This window comes from Festucalex cinctus, chromosome 6 (genome assembly GCF_051991245.1).
Source record: "Festucalex cinctus isolate MCC-2025b chromosome 6, RoL_Fcin_1.0, whole genome shotgun sequence".
NCBI classification, from domain to species: domain Eukaryota; kingdom Metazoa; phylum Chordata; class Actinopteri; order Syngnathiformes; family Syngnathidae; genus Festucalex; species Festucalex cinctus.
The window spans coordinates 26,883,827-26,898,803 of record NC_135416.1 but is presented as its reverse complement, the minus strand read 5'-3'; the positions used below and the strand labels follow the sequence as shown (position 1 = coordinate 26,898,803).

The following is a 14,977-nucleotide window of genomic DNA, read 5'->3' as shown; positions in this document are numbered from 1 at the left end:
CTGCGAACATCATGAATACATGAAAACTGTCTTGACTGAAACAGTGTTCTGTTCACAAGTTTTTGTGCCCTAAACTGTAAAACAGCTGGATTCCTTCTGAGCGGATACATCTATTATAACATCTCTCTCTCTCTCTCTCTCTCTCTCTCTCTCTCTCTCTCTCTCTCTCTCTCTCTCTCTCTCTCTCTCTCTCTCTCTCTCGCTCGCCCTGTGAGCTGAAACGTATCCCAGCTGACTGTCCTGCTGAAACGTATCCCAGCTGACTGTCCCAAAGGAGAAAGGCAGGGTACACATGTAGTAGTTGTCAGTCCAATACAGGGTAGATACGTATATAGAGAGAAGGAGTAAAAAAGAAAAATAAACTTTCACATTCACACCCATGCACAATTTGCTTTACCAAATATGCCTGATATGTGAATGTGGGAAGAAGCCGTATTGCCTGGTCAGTTCTCGACTGTGTGATACATACCGGTTAAATAACGATTAATAGGAAATTATGTCCATCCACGCTGTGAATTGCTCCAAGCCTTGCCAACACACTTTCAATGTTTCTTTTCTTACGAAGGGAAGCTATGAGCTTGTCATCAATCACTTCAAACTTGGACAATGTTAGTTTTTTTTACCATCCAAATGACATATACTGTAAACGAGGAGTGCACCGATCGATCGGCCGGCCGATTTATCAGCCCCGATTTCCTTAATTTTGGAAGATCGGTGATCGGCCGATCTTTTAAAAATAAGCCGATCTTTTCCACCAATCTCATCTCTATCCTCTGAGGTCTGAAAAAGTCAGCCACTGTCCTCTTCTGCTGAGATGATTCATTGGATTTTCATTTTTATTTGAGAGAACCACCATCATGTGCAGTTAAAACAAGCCGTTTGTTTTATTTCGCCGATATTGTTCAGTGTTTTCCTAGAAAACAAGATTGGAACACTATGCTGCTTGTAATGAAAAAAATCGGTATCGGCAATAATCGAGATCGGCAGGTCAGACTTTTTAAAAGATCGGGGATCGGTGATCGGTCGGAAAATTTGTGATCGGTACACCCCTACTGTAAACCAGGGGGCCATTTGCGGCCCGCCGTCCACTTTTCTGTGGCCCGCGACATATGCTAAAAATGGCATTTGACTCAGTTCAAAGAATATAAGCAAAACAAAAACGTTTGGAGATGGTCAAAGTAAGAAGGGAGGGTATCGAAAAACAGGTGCCTTTAAAGGTTATTTCAGTTAACTAAAACTAATGAAAAAACTACAACTAAAATTCAAAAAAATAATATTGTTACTGAAATAAAATGAAAATTCTTTTTAAAAAACGAAAACTAACTGAAACTACATTTTTTTGTTTACAAAACTAACTAAAATTAACTATAATTATAGCAAACATGTCTGTTTTAGTCTTTGGTAATTAATTTAAAGCATGAGCCTTTGGGGATTATTTTAATAAATGGTGATTTTAATGTGAATTTTAGTAATTTATTTTGATATAAATCGGAATAATGACGTTTGAAAGTATGTCACACAGAAGTGACGTCATCTAGCAGCAGCCAATAGAAAAGCACCTTCAGATGACGTTGCTCGCATGGTGTTTTTTAAATATTGCGCACCAGTAATACACATTTTTTTAAACTAATACTGAAACTAACAAACTAAACTAAAACTAAGCATTTTTTTAAAGAACTAAACTAATAAAAACAGAACCACCCTGAAAACTAATAAAATCGAACTAAAATGAATTAATTAACCCTACTGCCATATTACAAATAAATTGGTTGATCATACTGTAGCATTTTTCTAAAAGCACAAATAAATTATTTGTACAATTTTTAGGACTAAACACAATTTTTCTTCATTACATGATGTGGCCCTTGCGTCCTTCTGATTTTCTGTATGTGGCCCTCAAATGAAAAAGTTTGGACACCCCTGCTGTCAACCATTTGGTCATATTGAACCCTTGTTTGGAATCAGACAACATGTGAAAGTTTAATTTGTTTTGTCCGCATATAAAACCGGCTTCTTCCTCAAAGTTAAGACATTTTCTAACATTTTCAGATTCATTGAATTTTGGTGGTATCTTTTTCCCCATATTTCAGTGAGCCAGTTGAGTTTTAGTAAAATTATGATTCTTTTGGCCACAAATTTTCCAAAACAAAATAAGCCACTTGAGTACATCATGCAGACACTTCAACATTAACAAATTATTCGTGCTGATTTGGTCCAACATTAACTTTGCAAACACAAAAAAAGTGAAGAGCCAAATCTCTCCACCAAAAACCGAGCTATTGTCCTTAAATTGTCCAAAAACTTACCAACCAGTAAACGAGCTTTTCCTCCCAGATCAAACCAATCTGAGTCATAAGAAAAATTATCCCTGGATGTCATGCTGGCCTTATATATATTGTTCCCAGATTGCATTGCGTGGCACAGTTAATGATGTGATAAGGATGCTAATCCTTGTCATATCTATTTGTGTTACCAGTAATTGAATTTGTGTCATATTTAACACATTTATGTCGGTCTATGATTTAAAAAAATATATAATAATAATAATGATCATTAAACAAACCATAACTTTAAAGGTACACTCAGTATTATACAGTGGCATCTAGTGGTGAAATAATAAATCATTCGGGAAAAAAAAACAATTGTTTGTGTTAGTAGTATGTAAAAAGATATGTTGTATCGCATAAACGTACTTTTTTAAAATATAACGGTTAGTCTAGAAATCGCAAATTATCTTACATGTCCGCGCCTCGCCTGCTAGTGTCTGCCATGTTTCGCCGCCATCTTTCTGCTACGGGTGCCGTCAAAGACAAATTTCAGCGCTCCATTTCTTAACGCGTTTTTGGAACGCACTTCCGGTTTGTATGGCGACCGCATGTCCACGAAGAAGAAGAGTTTCCGGTCCCCGAAGAGAGCATTATCAAGCATCACACTTACTTTGGGAATTTATTTTATTTCAGCGCGACAAAACAAGAGTTTATATTGTAGCCGCATTTGCCAGATGGAGAGAAATGAGGAACAGACTAGGTTTGGGACGTGCCGGTGCCTTCGACTGCTTTCTACTTGACCGGTAAGTAAGAGTACATTTGTGTTTACGTTTTGAGAGCGAGAGAAAAAGTATACTCCGTACTAATTAATACGATGTTCGTACCTTTGTTTTACGATCACTGTATCTGTTGATTAGCAACTCCGCACCACTCGAACGATTTCGTTATGTAGCTACTTGCTTTGAAAAAAAAAAAAAGATTCCCGCTGGCACGTTATATTTAGAGTAAATGCGCAAGTTATTGTGTAATGTAATGTAACTGTGATTTCGGTGGTATATTTGCCCATAACTTCAATAGAGAATCTAAAGCATACTGTATTAGTGGAGGAGTTGAAAATTATTTTCGTTGTGGTTGGTGAAAATAGGGTTCTCGAAATTAATTTTCGGCAGGGAATAACTTTCTGGACTTAAATGCTGGCTGTACCGTAAGCACTGCTAGAGTCTGAACTCTCTCACTCAAGTGTGTACTGGTCCATTGTGTAATTGGGTGCACAAGAATTTACAGGCTGCCACGTTTTCCACGGAAATTCGACAAGCAAGCAGCCTTTGCATATTCTATGCAGTATGCAGTCAAGTTACTTTTATCTAGCTAATACAATGTTTTGGGCCCAAAAACTAAAGATCTTACCTCTATTTTGGGGGCTTTGTTGGAAAGTTGGTGACATATAGTAGTATCATCAATTATTCTATTTTATTTTATAATTGTGTTTTTGTTTGTGTCACACTAGATCAACAGCCAAACTTGAGGGGTTCCAGAACCATATTCTGATGTATACAAGCATTCATGCACCGTTTAAATACATCACCGACCTGCAAGAAAAAAAAATATCAAGGGGAGAGTCAGCAGCCATATTGGAATGCCCCGAATGAGGACACTTGAATGGAGGACCCCAGAAGGCTTCGGTGTTGTACCACCAGTATCTCCACCTACCATATCTGAGCTGCAACAAACTGAAGTCAGCCGACGTCTTGGTATGTCATTTACATATGGACGGCATTGCACACTACATGAACTTTTTGTGTGAAGCAATACGGAATGGTCACATGTACAAGCACCACTTGTTTTACACAGGACCTGCTGACCAGGTGTCTGAAGCCATGGAGTGACTCCTCCCTCACTTTCCTCAGCAAGCCTTTGAAGAATATGATATCATCGTTGGTGGGAACATGCCCTCACTCCATAACATGTACTTGTGCAGTCAAGGAGCATGTCAAACTTAATAAAACCAGCAAACATTGAAGTGACTTCATTTTTACTGCAGTCTGTTCACACAATCAATGGACAAGCCTTCCTTAATTTTGCCCCAATAACATCATAGAGTAGGCGAAAAGTAGTGTTACAGATCATACTGTGTTCGGGAGAGTTTGAGGAATGTTGCAATGTTAATGGGGGGCAATGTCAGCACACACACACACACACACACAAAAAAAAAACCATCATGGTATTGAGTTAATCAGATATTTTAGCTGTGTACAACACATACCTGCTCTGTAACACTACTTTTGGCCCAAACCTGTATGTCTATTTTCCATATTTTGAAATGCACAGCGTATTGGTAAAATTCTGGAACAACTGCAATTCATGTAGCTCATTATATTCTAACAGTATTTTTTTTTTTTTTTAGTTACTATGTTCATTTCATGTAGACTTTTATTTTACTTTATTTTATTCATTCATTTTCATGTACTGTACCTTACATTCATTGGCCAATGAAGAATTCCTTGTCATTGCAAGCATTTATAATAATTCTCCAGACTTTTGATGTTTTACATTTCTGGTCATGTAAAATAGTGTTAGGTTAGGTGTCGAATGAACACTGCATGTTGACGCCAAAGGAAATAGTATTTTTTTAGTTATTCAAAATGTACAAATTAACACACAACAACAATATACAAGTTATACAAACTACAACAACAAGTGTCAGACATGGACTAATTATATGCCAGGTAAAAAACCTTTGTATTGTCCTCAAGGATCTGTGAAAGTGTCACTTATTTGCTACAAGTCCACCAAGGTGCTGCAGTCTGGGATCCAGGTACAGGAAATCATGGTGGTGCTGATGTGGGATCCAGGTACAGGAAATCATGGTGGTGCTGATGTGTCAAAAAGTATTTCTTGGTGTCAGTCTATCAGCTGGACTTGGATATCTTCATGTTCCTCCATGGTCATTTCCTGTACGAGTCTCTGCAAGAAGGTAACAATTGTATGTCAGATGAGGTACCAAACAATGAACTGAAAGTCACTGAGCCAATGAAGTACATTATTACATGAGCAAGACTATTTGTGAAAGCCATGTAAATTCCTGCACATCGAAGTACAAGGAAGCTGTTGTATCTTCAATCAAAACTAATTAAGTTGCTTAGTGATATTTATTAGGTAAAATTGTTCAACATGGTGACAAATCGATATCTGAGTAAAGGGTTTCAAATGTTTTTGTAAGCAGCACTTTTCTGAGTGGTTAGTAGCAACAAGACACGGGGGGGGGGGGGGGGGGGGGTTACGAGTCTGAGTTGCAGATGTGTCGTTCAGTTAACACCATTATTTTTGTACGATATACTAAACATATCAGCAAACTATGTAATCTAAATACCACATATTCCAAGCAAAGGTATGTTTTGAGCCATTCACATGCATGCTCGAATGGAATTATTTTTCCATGATGACATAATTGTACGTTACGAGGCACCGCGTTCTCTTCCTCGTCGTCTCTCTCGCCCCCTTTGAGATGGTCCACATGTCTATAAAACGTATAACATAACTGTGTGTTCTCTGTTGCATGGTTTAGTTACACTAACAAATATGAACATAGATAGCCATTATCATTAGCTGACGTACAGTATTTCCAAACAATGCCGACAAAAATATTAATTCTGAAATTAAATGACTAAATCACAATTATTAGGGATCTGTACAGTATGTCTAACAAATGCAATTCACTTACGTCATCACTCGAGGGAATACCAGAAGTTGTTTGCGTTCTGTTCCGGTGAAATTGGTGGTAGGCTGTTGAAGTAGGGTCTCTCTGGGACGCCGTAGTTCGTGTGCTTAAAATCATTGCATTATCTTGTTTGACCGATAGATGGCGGTCGTGAGCTACACACTGGGGCTTTAAAGTCTGCATGTGCACTAATTGGGCTTTTCTGGTGCCAAACGGCTCTTTTTTTTTTTTTGGGGTATGAAAACAAAAGCTTGGTTCTCAAGGGATGAATGATCAACTGAGGAATTGTTGTATTTCATGTTGAGGTTCATGTGGTGTGGTCTATCCCCTTGTGCTCCTCATGCTCTTGTTTCTAGTGTATTTTTATATTTTGGAAATTTGCACTTTTGAAACATTTTTGAAAGTGTTGCTTTCTACTTTTACAGTGTGTGTGTGGTGTACTCAAGATGACCAACACAGCACACCACACTTATAAAAGGTATCTCCACCGGCAATCATGAGTCTACGCTCCGCTCCCGAACCAGATGTCTGGCATCATACCAAGACTGACCTGTGAAAAGCAACACTGTGCCACAGGGCATTCTGACTTGTGGGAAATACAAAGAGGAAGAAAGAGTAGTAGAAGAAGAATTAAGAAATAGAAGAAGCTGGGGAAATACACAGAAGAAACAGTGGTAGAAGAAATACAAGAAGCTATGCTAATTAACTTATCTTAACAGGCAGCTAAATTGTGTTTCCAAACTGTTCATGTCAATTGTGATGAATAACTTGCGAAACAGTTCACACAAACGCTCAACACAAGCATTTGTGCCTCAATTTGTGTATGGCAACAGTGCAAGCTTCAGATTGCCTCCTAATTGGCTAGCGTGCCATTTCACATCACAGTCATGGAGTCCGCAGCTCAGCGAGCGTTGGTGTTAACCACGCATGCAAGGATTTCCAATCATGAATTCTGAACAGTTTTAACACCTCGGACTGTCGACCCTTCCAGTTTTTTGTTTTGTTTTGTCATTCTAGAACATTTTAAAAGTTGTTCAGCCCTTTTCTTTTTGTTAGTCATGTCCAGAAATAGATTGGACAGTTGTAAATGGTCGTAATGTAATTTAATTTAAATACTTTATTTTGGCAGCCATCAAGCTGTCTGTGTTGTGTTTCAGTTTTGTTTGGGTTGGATTTTGTTTTATTTTGGTGAGTGTGTTGTGTTTGTCTTGTGTTCATGTGTTTCCGCTGTCTCGTTATGTCTGATTAGGTCCACCTGTGTATCATTCCCCTTCCCAGTGTGTGTTGACCAATCAGGGCCCTCTCCCTATTGTGTTCCCCAGGTGTTTCTCATTAGTGTTGGTGTATTTAGGCTGTTGGTTTTTGTCTTGTTTGTGTGGGATCATTGTCTATGTCAGGGGACTATGCGGAAGTTGTTTGAGACTCATTCAGGCTGTGCCAATTTGTGTTTTATGTTGTTATCCCTCAGCTCAGTCTAGTTACCGTAGTCTTGTTTAGTTGTTTCAGTTCCTGTCAAGTCTCCCCCACGTCGTCAGGCCAAGTCTTGCCCCCACGTTGTCTTCCCCATGTTGTCAAGCCAAGTCTCGCTCTTGTCCAGTCCAGTCACACCAGGTCATGTTCTCGTCCCCTCACCTATCCCTACTCGTTTCAATAAGGTTTCTCCTTTTGGTTCTTAAATCCTGTTTCCCGTCTGTGTCCACTTGCCCTTGGGTGAACCCTTATCCACTAACCCTGGCACACCATCACAGAATGATCCCACCAACCAAGGACCCAGCGAGTATCCCCGTCCCGGCTCCTCGGAAGCCCCGACTCCCCCTCGTCTGGGCTTCCCCAGCCAAAGTTTCAAGTTTCTTTCTCTGCTGCTGCCGCCATCGCAAGGCCAGGGTTCAAGCCCAGGCAGCGTGAGTACGGCGGCCGATCACGGATCCAGTGCCAGGCGGCACAAGTGACAAGCCACCGCAAGTTCCAGCCCTTGGTGGATACTCCCCAGTTTCCGCCCTCTGATCTAGCTATTATGCCGCCTCCTGGGCCACCGCCCGATCCAGCTTTCATGGCGTTTTGTGAGGCCGTCTTTCGCCGTCTGGTGCCCTTATTCTGGCCCTGTTTGAGGTTTTGGCTAGTTTTTATTTATTTATTTATTCTTCATTTTTATTTTGGGACGTCTCGGAGCCGTCCGTTGGTGGGAGGGGTTACTGTTGTGTTTCTGTTCTGTTTGGGTTGGGTTTTGTTTTATTTTGGTGAGTGTGTTGTCTTGTGTTCCTGTTTCCCCTGTCTCGTTATGTCTGATTAGGTCCACCCGTGTGTCATTCCCCTTCCCAGTGTGTTGACCAATCAGGGCCCTTTCCCTATTGTGTTTGTCATCAATGTTGGTATATTTAGGCTCTTGGTTTTGTCTTGTCTGCGTGGGATCATTGTCTATGTCAGGGGACCATGCAGAAGTTAAGAGTCATTCAAGTGTTTTTGTCTGTGCCAAGTTGTGTTTTAAGTTCTCTCAGCTCAGTCTAGTTACCCTAGTCTCGTTTAGTTGTTTCAGTTCCTGTCAAGTCTTCTCCACGTAGTCTAGCAATGTCTCGTCCCTGACGGCGTCTCGCCAAGTCTCTTCCCCCCACATCATGCCATGACCTGTCTTCTTCCTCTCGTCCAGTCCAGTCATGCTAGGTCATGTCCTCGTCCCCCTCACCTATCCCTACTCGTTTCAATAAAGTTTCTCCATTTGGTTCTTAAATCCTGTTTCCCGTTTGTGTCCACTTGCCCTTAGGTCCACCCTCATTCACTCACCCTGGCACACCGTGACAGTCTGGGTTTGAATCAGTGGGGATTAATAATGTACATGTTTTAAGAGTAACCCTAATACTCAAAGATGCTGAAATACCTAACACAGACTCCCTCACATTTGGGCATTATTATACAAGGCATTATTACTGACATACTGAACAAATGCAGCAGAGATCTGCTCTTCAATGTTCGCCTTTGTTTGTCTTCTTACACCCTGGTGACAAATTAAATGTGTTTTTATTGTTTTTTTGTATATCTTATATATATATTTTTGTTTGTCTAATCAGAAACTATAATGAAACAAGAATAGGAAAACTCTCACAAGGATCTCTAACAACAAATGACAAGGACAAATGACTTACATTTATGGGATAATGGTGAGATTCAGTTACTGTTTCAGTTTAGTTTGTATATTCAGTTGTTAGCTGGGGAGGTCTCAAGAGACTGCAGGGAAAAAAATGACCATGAAAGGAAAACTATGGCGGCAAACAGAAGGAGAGGCTCAAAGAGACAAAACAATAGAATCTCGTCCTTGGTGATCAATGTATGTGCTATTGTCGTCTTTTTTTGTTTTGTTTTTTTTGTCCTCAAGGACGACGGAAGACAGGATGTACAAAAGTGGTGTATGAAGCGTTCAGCCCACCAGATAGATGTCTAACAGGCTGGATTCAATAGTAATGGCTGTTTTCACCTTTCATAGTTTCGAGGTGTAAACAGTTGTTACTTTCTTTGAATTCGTTTCGAATTTGTCTCAAAATTGTATGTGAAAGCAGCAAAGTCAGTGGAAATTACTTTCACCTTAGAACACAAAGGTTTGGGTTCGAACTTTGACATCCATCCATCATTAAGAGAAAAGATTTCTTGGAGAACCTGTTGAACACACACTAAGACAAGGATAGGCAACCCTGGCTCTCGAGAGCCGCTGTCCTGCGTGTTTTTGATGTCTCCCTCTTCCAACACAGGTATGGATCGTTATTAGGCTTCTGCAGAGCTTGCTGATGAGCTGATCATTTCAATCACCATTATAATATGCAGGACTGCGGTTCTCAAGGTTGCCTACCCTGCACTAAGAGAAGTTTGGGATAGGAACCATGAGTTGTGTTGGGCAAAGTTACTTTCAAAATGCATCATAGATGTATATTACCCAGTGACCATCATTCTAAGGTTGTTGGATACTTTACATTGACTGTCTCAGAGTTTTAAGGCATTACAGTTCAGAGGTCACTAACATGTTGCCCCCAAGTACCACATGAGAGACATTGTGATATTATGGAATGTTGTGGAAGTGCTGATGAAAACGAAGAAATTAAAAGAAATAGTTTCATAGTGTGATTTATGTTTTTGTTTTGTTTTTTGCCTCTTATGAGGTGATTTGATTACATTTGTTATTGCAAAGTGTATATAAAACTTACATCCATCAACCCATCATTTACTGCTTATCCAGGGTCGAGTCAAGGGGACAGCAGCTTTAGCATGGAAGCCTTCCTTCTCCCCGGTCACTTCAACCTCTGGGGGTATACCAAGGTGTTCCCAGGCCAAGCGAGAGACATAGACTCGCCATCAATATATATAATGAATATATTGAATATATGAAACTTGTCACTTTTAAAACTCTTGGTGACACCGACGTTACACACTACTTTGCATTGAAGTTGCTTAGTTCTTTAGCTGTTGCTAAAATAACTGTCAGACACGGCGCTCCGCATACGCTTACCACGCACTGCGCATAGGGCACCAACTGCCTAAGGGGGCACCAAAAAACAAATCAAGCCCGTAAAAATAATCATATTAGTAATTATAATATCAGTGTATAATATTTAAAATAAAAGCTTGTAAAGCATGTTAATAAGTACAAAAAATAACGTAGCATTATTTACTGGACGAGTGGTATCGCTGGTCTACGTTGGTGCCCCCCCCCCCTAGTACTGTAGTTTGTTCCTATTAGGGAAAGGGGGAGGGGGACGGGGTGCACTTTTGCTCCAACGAAGCAAACTACTAGGGAAAGGGGGAGGGGGTGGGGTGCACTTTATGCTTCAATCGCAAATTTGGCAGAAGTTTATTCTTGGATATCTGGACATGTCATCAAAAAGGCATCAAGAATTGGGGCAGAAAAGAGGAAAAGAAAAAACGAGATGATGCTCGCGCGTCACTTGCAGGTATGACAATGACAATTTGTTTGTTTATTTTGTAGCAGCTACGTTTACATGACCACAGTTAGCAAAAAAAAACAAAAAAACATTCCAAACCGCCGCAGTGGAATGGTTGTGACCAGCACGTTCATTATACGGTATGTTAAATGGAATGTGACGAGACAATATTGTTTCATATGGAACGGCCAAGAGCGGCATGTACTGGTGAAAGTGTAATTTGAAAATAATAATAATAATCATATTAAGGCTAAGTAGATTTCCTCATTTCATATTCATAGTTTTAACATTATGTCCAGAATTTTTACATAGTGCCCTATCAATCCTTCTCTAAAAAGGTAGATTATTAAAATTTTCATGTACCTGTGTTTTAAATATAGGCCTGCACAATACCATAATCCTCATCAATTTAGAAAATGTTTGTACCATGGTTGGTTCAAAACCATATTTCATTGTAGAATCCCTGAATATTGTCTTGTATTTCACAAAACATTTATGCTTAGGGCACCAAAATAGCTAGCCCCTGATAACTGTGGAAGTTTGAAAGCTTTATTTACTCCGGAGAATACATCTTGTACCCCTCCTGATACGTTTCCAGCCAACCTTTTTTTAGGTCGGCCCAATCAGGTGTTGTTTTGGGCGGGACAAAACCAAACCATCATGCCCGAGAATCGTGACAGGTGAGAACAAGAGAACATGGAGAGAAAGCGACTTACTTGGAAGAAGGGTGAATTTGAGTCAACAGACTTTGTTGGAAAACTTGGATTTCTGTTACGGTTAAACTATAGGAACGAATAGACCCAATGGTCAGCACGGTGAATGACTGGTTAGCACGTCCGCCTCCCAGTTCTGAGGACTCGGGTTCGAGTCCAGGCTCCGGCCTTCCTGGGTGGTTTGCATGTTCTCCCCGTGCCTGCGTGGGTCTTCTCCGAGTACTCCGGTCTCCTCCCACATTCCAAAGACATGCATGGCAGGTTAATTGGGCGCTCCGAATTGGCCCAAGGTGTGAGTGTGAGCGTGGATGGTTGTTCCTTTCTGTGTGCCCTGCGATTGGCGGGCAACCAGTCCAGGGTGTACCCCGCTTAATGCCCAAAGCCAGTTGAGATAGGCTCCAGCGACCCTTGTGAGGAATAAGCGGTCAAGAAAATGGATGGATTGATAGACCCAATGGTAAATAAGGGTGTCCATCTAACCAACCATTTCTGACCATGCATTTTGTGTTGCGAGCGAGCTGAATGCCTACTTGGAATACCTTACTTGGAATTGGATGAGATGTGGGGTCCACTCCAGGAATGGTCGCCAGCCAATCTCAGACATATGTAGACAGACAACCATTCACACCCAAAGACAATTTATAGTACCTTCCATGGAGTTGCATGCATGTTTTTGGATTGTGGTAGAGAGATAACTAATACTGTATATTAGGGGTGTCACGATTCGCCAACTCCACGATTCGATTTAAATTTCGATTTTGGGGTCACGATTCGATTTTTTTTTCGATTTTTTTTTTTTTTTTTTTTTCCGCTCCCCCACTTTATAACACAGAGGCATATGCTTCTGTAGGCTAAGGCTAGTCTATGATCATTGGTTCTATTCATTGTACAGTAAATCTTATTTCAAAAGATCGGCTACATATAGGTGATGCAATTTCCATATTATTTTTGTGTAAATTTATGTAATATATGATAATTGACATTAGGCAGGAATGATCAAATTCAAAGAATTTATTTACAATATAAAGTTAACCGTCTTGTTCTTACTGAAGTGTAAAATAAAAAATAAAAAAACAAAAACAAAAAGTCACAGTGGGTGCCTGCCATCTATTGACTGTTTTTGGTTACAACAGTGTGCTGTGCGTTCCTCTTAAAATAATGTGCAATGTGCAACAACAACAAAAAATATATTGTATCCAAAGTCATGGAACAAATACAGCCTGAACAAACTATATCCCAACATTTACAGTTGCTGGGCATACTGTAGCGTGGTTCAAGTACACTAATTAAATGTTTGAATCCAGCGTTTTCCAAGGCTGCAGGTCTGCTGCTATAAATAGACCTATGGATCTGGCGTTTCGCGCGAGCTGAAGTGTGTGGAAGTTTCACTGTAAATGAGGATGAAATAGTTGGTTGGACCGTTGTTTTCCCACTTCTAGTTGAATTTGATAAATCTAAATCTTTGTGATGCCTGCGTAAATGTCCCGTCATGTTTGTCGTGTTTCCCGTTGTTACGGCTGGCGGCTCGGGCCCGCCACCGGCTCCGCTCCCCTAGTATGTATGTGTGTGTTTGTGTCGGCTGGTGCCCGTATAATGGTACTTCAGTTTGAATGCGCCAGCGCGACACTCTGATTGGAGGACTGTGCCAGCGCGACACTCCGATTGGACGACTGTGCCAGCGCGACACTCCGATTGGACGACTGTGCCAGCGCGACACTCCGATTGGACGACTGTGCCAGCGCGACACTCCGATTGGACGACTGTGCCAGTGCGACGCTATTGTGTATCCGTGTATTATACCCCTATTGGTTATTGTTGTTTCTCCTCCGTTCTGTCAGTTCTGTCAAATGCGGTTATTATTTGTTCACCTTCCACTTTCACTCCCTTGTCAAACCCCTGCCTGAAATTTCAATTAAAACTACTCAGATGTTAAAGTCGACCCGTGTTTATCTACTCTATATTTTCTGTTATTGTGTTACTTCCCTTCCCCTTGACGAGTCGGGCGTAACACCGTGGCCGAGTACAGTACGCGCACATAGCATATCTTGCAACTGTGGTCTTTTTATCGACAACGTGAACGTTGTCGACATAACTCACCGGGAACGCAAAATGTTTCCAAACTGGTGACGAGAGAAGCGGGAGCGGCTTGAAGCACCATTGCTGTGTCTGTCCGCGCTTGCCATCATGACTGCAGGAGAAGTCAGCTAACAAGTGCCGTTAGCTAGTAGCTGAATGGCTGCGTCTCATTTGCTTTCCTGGGAGGTGGCGGTGGCGGCGGTGGCGGCGGCGGTGGCGGCGGGCGCGGGGGGGGGCATCGAATCGTGTGTCCTCTCTTCTATTTCGATGCTCGAAATCGTGACGTAATTTCGATCGATTTCGATAAAAAATCGAAATCGTGACACCCTTACTGTATATGCATGGGGAGAACATGCAAACTGCACACAGGAAGACTGCAGCCCGGATTCAAACTCTCATCCTCAGTACTGTGAGGCACATATGCTGACCACTCCACGGTGCTGCCCTAAAAATAAGAGTATTTTTGGCAAAAAATAAAAATAAAACACCAAAACAGTGTCATCGCAGACATGCAAAACCTCTTCACAGCAATGATCACATCCTGTTAGTCAGCTTCAACCTCAGCCAGCCTCGCCGCTACCCTAAATCAAACCATCAAACAGTATCCCATCTTCTCTTCTCTGCTCTCTTTTTACACAAGCAGGAAAGACCTTGATGTTTCTCCAATAATTGGCAGTAGAGGTTGACTCTTATTCCTCCTCCTCCCTTTTTTTGTGTTTATCTTTTTTTCTCTCTCTTTTCCTCTTCCTTTAGAGATGAATAGTTGGCCTAGGATCAAAGGCAGATCCCAACCGGCCACTGTGGCCACCACAAAAGGGTGTTGGGTGCTGGCGCAGGGCCAGGTGCTGCACACGGTCACATAAGCAGGGACAAGACATGCAGATGGGGCCAGCAGAGCCCTTGTCGTCTACGCCCCCCACACGCCTGCATACAAGAGGTCAGTGGCTAAATTATCAGAGCGTGTGCTTCCTGTAAGATGATCTAGTCACAAAATCCCTTTTGTTCCCATCTGGTTGGTCTTCTCATTTGTTTCTCTCCCCCTCCCCACTGTCATATCTTTGTTTGTTTCTACAGCTTTCACATACTCTTCCTCTGTGTTTGTACATTTTCTTTGCAGCTCAGAAGTGGGCCTCCCACAGACACTGCCAGCATGCACAACAACAACAAAGGAAGCTGAGGTAAGAGTTCTTGTCCCCAATGACAACCAACCTCAGTTCAGTTAAACAGCCCCTGTTTACATAAATATGTGGTGAGTGCCAGTAAAATAAATTGAGGTAAACG

The 14,977-nt window shown here is 41.3% G+C and overlaps 1 protein-coding gene across 3 annotated transcripts in view; it reads left to right on the top strand.

The window, feature by feature from the left end:
- The window catches only part of LOC144020088 (axin-2-like), a 371,050-nt gene that overhangs the window by 177,306 nt on the left and 178,767 nt on the right, over positions 1–14,977 (top strand). For all 3 annotated transcript variants that reach the window (XM_077523139.1, XM_077523136.1, XM_077523137.1), the window contains 2 exons: positions 14,450–14,633; positions 14,814–14,874. The gene's annotated coding sequence lies outside the window, so the exon portion shown is untranslated. The remainder of the gene's footprint in view (positions 1–14,449; positions 14,634–14,813; positions 14,875–14,977) is intronic.